The following is a 4,873-nucleotide window of genomic DNA, read 5'->3' on the forward strand; positions in this document are numbered from 1 at the left end:
TGACACATCTCCCCAAGACGTCCCGAGGACATGATGCAATTTGGGTAGTCGTGGATCGATTAACCAAATCGGCACATTTTATTCCGATTAGAAATAATTATAACACTGAGAGACTTGCGCAGATTTATATAAATGAAATTGTGTCTCGTCATGGTATACCCATCTCGATCATCTCCGATCGGGATAGCCATTTCACCTCCAAACTTTGGCAAGCTGTGCAAGAAGCGCTGGGAACGCGTATTGATCTAAGCACAGCTTACCACCCTCAGACCGATGGCCAGTCTGAAAGGACCATCCAAACCCTGGAGGATTTGCTTCGTGCATGCGTACTGGATTTTAAGGGAAATTGGGATCAACATCTCCCACTCGTTGAATTTTCCTATAATAACAGTTACCATAGCAGTATAAAGGCAGCACCTTACGAAGCATTGTATGGACGGAAGTGCCGATCACCACTCTGCTGGACTGAAGTGGGCGACACACAGGTTATTAGATCAGACCTGGTCCAGGAAACGACCAGCAAAATACTTGAAATTAAGAACAATCTGAAGGCCGCATGGGATCGGCAGAAGAGTTATGCCGATACCCATAGAAAACCGTTATCATTTGAGAAAGGTGATAAAGTGTATTTGAAAGTATCACCTTGGAAAGGAGTAGTCAGATTTGGAAAGGCGGGGAAGTTAGCCCCTAGATACATTGGACCATTCGACATTACTGCAAAAATCAGTCCTGAAGCATACCGATTAGAACTGCCTGATGAACTGAGTGCAGTTCACAACGTGTTTCACGTGTCGAACTTGAAAAGGTGTCTGTCGGATGAGACATCGGTGTTACCTCTAGAGGGTGTCCAAATAAATGATAAGCTCAACATTGTAGAGGAGCCCATAGAAATAGTAGACGGGAAAATCAAACAACTTAGACACAATAAGATCTCGTTGGTCAAAGTTAGATGGAACTCGCAACGAGGCCCAGAATATACATGGGAACGAAAGGACGAATTTCGGAAGAAATACCCCCACCTATTTCCTCAAAATGAAGTAGTTGACGCGTAAAGTTTCGAGGACGAAATTTTTATAACGGGGGGAAAATGTAACGATTCCGGCAAATTCAGGTATACCCTAGCCGGAATATACTATTTACGTGTTATTTAATACCGAATATATGAATTATAATGTGTTTATATGAGTATATAAGATTCACAGTACGAATTATACTCAAATGTACAGCTAGTCATACTGAAATTACGATTAATCGATGAACGGTTATTGAAACCCGAACGAATAGGGGATTACGTTATAGACGAAATATATAATGTTTAGTGATGTGTACGAAGTATTAAGGCTTCGGGATAAGTGAATTATAGCACAGAAAAAGGATTTCGATTTATTAGTACATCGGTACGTTAAACGAAACCTTTAACATCAAACCAAGCAAGAGACGATCGATCAAGCCGAAAAAGATGCACAATGACCGACAATATGATGTGTTGAGTCAATAAATGTCACGGTTTAAGTTTTTAAAGATTTTAAATCAGTTTTATATAAATTTTATTTTTAAGACGAAAAACGACCGTTTTAGCCTCGTTTTAAGCCGAATTAAGTGTTTAACCGAAAAACGAACTGAACCAGATTATCCACAACGTTATCCGGATTACACAATCCAAATGTGTGGCCATGGTTGGAGATGTGGGCCCCCCCCACACCATACATGGACCGATCGGTCCATGTGGTGCACACACACATCACATTTTCTTTTTTCTAAACTCCCAACTCCAAAATCCTCTCAACACTCTTCAACCTTCATCCAAACCCTTGATTTTTAACAAGAATCATAAGGTAAAAACATGGTTTTAATGGTTGATTCATAGTTTTGATTCCATGATCTTAAGTTGTTTGAAAGAGAATGAAGTTTCAAGTGAAAAATGGGTGAAAACCCGAGATGAAACCGATTCTTGCGTGATCAAGTGATGTATACAAGTTATACAAGGGATCTTGGTCCAAGAAAGGATTTAAAAGAGTCAAAAACGAATTTTTACGGTTAAAATCTTTGTTTTGGTGTCTTAACCGAAACCATGAAAGAAATGGCTTGATTGTGGGTATAACTTGCTTGGTGTGGTGTTGTTGTGCTTGTAGGTGTTGTATCTAGTTGCTAGCAAAGGCTAGAAAGCAAGATCTTTGCGATCTAAAGCTAGAAACACAAGGTAGTTCGGTTTTTCGTATGATTTGTAAGATTTGGACAGATTGTGGTAGACTTAGAGTTGAGTCATGAAATTTCACAGAGATGATCTACACATGAAAATATGAGATCTGTGAAATTCTGGTAATTTTTGGATAAAGGATGAATATTTGGTGAATTTAATGCTCGGTTTTGGCTAAAAATGGTGAAAAATAGCTAAACATCATGAACAATTCTGGAAAAATTTAGATAAGCTTTTTATAACATATAAAAGTCACACACTAAATTTCAGGTCCATTGGAGAAGTCTATGTAGGCTTTTCGGTAAAACGAGTTCTAGGGTTTTCTAGCTCGGTTTTGGTGAAAATGGCATGAAAATGAGTTTTTGGTTCTGTAAAAATTACTGGGAACTATGTGGATGGCAGGAGTCATCCCAGAAAAATTTGGGATTTTTCTAAGGTCGTTTGGTATTTTCGACATATTTGGTGTTTAAATGACGTTTAAAAATAGATAAATAAATGTTAAATATAAAAATTAATTCTGGAAATATTTTTATAAAATTCCTTACTGTCAAAAACTGATTTGTACAAAATTTCAAGATCCGAGACTAAACGGATAATTATTTGTGCTAAATAGAACATAAAAACAAACTTTTAAAGCTTAAAACGCGTAAGCCGGCAAAGTTCGCCTAAGCGAACTGACTGGTGTATAAAAACCTTAAAAATGGACTATTTTCATGAAACTAAATTAGTTAAGTAAAAATAAATCATCCGAAAATAATTCGGATGATTTGGGTAATTTTACCCGATTTAGTCGTTTCCGGTATATTAAAGACGGAAACGGGCCCCGCGGCCAAACGGGGTGTCTAAACCGAGCTCTAATTTCACCACTTTAATTAAAATATCAATAACAACTATTTTCGGGTCGTATGTGGCCAAACTCATTTTTGAAAACATAAAGACGAATAACCGTGCTAGGCACGCAAAACGAGAAAACAAACTAATGGTAGTTTTGACTAAAGAACTCTAAGTAATATCACAATCTAAGTCCTGAGAAGTGTTTCGGGGTTAACATTGTCCCCGGATCGTGTACGGTACTGGGTCAACAGTGTCCCCAGACGTACCGGTTAACACGAATTTAAGTTATATTAATAGAAATTGTGTAGTAACGACTTAGAGATCGTATTACAGATCCAGACCGGTAGCTGTTCACAGTATTACATCTGCTCACCAAAAAGGTGAGTTTTCACGAGCCCCTTTTTATTGAACTGTTTTAAATATTTTCCCGGGGCGGAAAGCATGTTGTTATCAAAGTGTTTAAGTACATGCCGATCGCATGGAAATGAATGTATTTATATAATGTCTATCGTACGGGAATCGTACGGTAGTGTATTAAGATGGTAATTGTCTGAGTTACTAATATTGTAAGGCCCGAAACAGTGTTCTGGGTTAACAGTGTCCCCAGAGGTTATTAAATGTATTTTCTGGGTTAACAGTGTCCCCAGAGGCTATTAAATGTGTTTCTGGGTTAACAGTGTCCCCAGAGGTTATAAAATGTATTTCTGGGTTAACAGTGTCCCCAGAGGTTATTAAATGTGTTTCTGGGTTAAGTGAGTTTTCACTTGTAGGCTCAGCATAATTACATCATTAAATTTTGATTATTAAAATGATTTGTCATGGTTTACTTAAATTAGTGAAACTCACCAACTAATCGTAGTTGACCCGTTTTCTTTACATGCTTTCTAGGTACACCCAAATTGGAATGAGTGATACGTGCTTGCTGATGTGTGCTATTTTGTGGAAGCTTAAGAGTCTATATTTTGTTTTAAACATGTTAACGTACTATTGGTAAAAATTATGTGATAACACCTAGTCGGTAACGAAACTCGGAACAATGTAATACGTTTAAATTATTGTAGTGGTGTTTTCTTTATAAGCAATGCTGTTGATATCAGATGTGTCTGTTGCATCCCGTGTACGTTTCCGCTGCGGTTACGGGGTGTTACAGGAAGCTTCCGGACCACCTTTTCCAGCCATATAGCGAGCGATCACTCAGCAATGAACACTAACTGAAAACGGCCAGGAATGAGTACCTATCTCTTACGGGAATCGAACCCGTGTCTTCGACATGAAAAGACGATGTCCTAACCACTGGACGAAAGGGACCAAAAAGCCATTCTTCATATACCGCTCCGTGGGCTCCGAGAATAGAAGTGGTTTGTTTTCTTTCTATACGAAATTAAAGATTTCGTTTGTGTTCATGTTGGCGATTTCAGATGTCAATTCGGCGGTTCATCCCCCCTTCCTACGGGTTCCTCCAACCCTTGAATAAGTAAGGCCCCGCTCTTTCTAAGAAAAAAAATAGGGGCAAAGGGCCCGTTTGAAGTGGCAAAGGCCTATGCTACAGTAAGAAAAAAAGTAGGTTTCGGTTACGAAGTCACTTAGTCGAACTATAAAGAAAGAGAGGCTAAGGTTACGAAGTAAGGTCAACTGGTTAAGGAAAGCTCAGGTTATGAAAAAGTTTAGCCATTAATGAATTAATTAAGTAGTAGTGAGACGGAGTTGCGTCAGCTGTGGATATAGACTAGGCTAAGGGGCGGACTTCATCTCTTCTATTCTCTTCACTTACACCTTACGCTTCTGCTGAGTCTAACGAGGCTCAGGTGCGGAGCCTTCCGCTGTCACTGTGGAGCGAGACTG

General features: G+C 38.8%; 1 non-coding gene across 1 annotated transcript; it reads right to left on the reverse strand.

Annotated features, from left to right (window-relative positions):
- Window positions 1-4,267: 4,267 nt before the first annotated feature.
- TRNAE-UUC (transfer RNA glutamic acid (anticodon UUC)) lies at window positions 4,268-4,339 on the reverse strand. The gene has a single exon. It is a non-coding gene; the product is annotated as a tRNA-Glu (tRNA).
- Window positions 4,340-4,873: the final 534 nt, after the last annotated feature.

This window comes from Bidens hawaiensis, unplaced genomic scaffold (assembly GCF_021521415.1).
Source record: "Bidens hawaiensis isolate Kalapana, Puna unplaced genomic scaffold, B.hawaiensis_p1.1 tig00022324_1, whole genome shotgun sequence".
Taxonomy (NCBI): Eukaryota; Viridiplantae; Streptophyta; class Magnoliopsida; order Asterales; family Asteraceae; genus Bidens; species Bidens hawaiensis.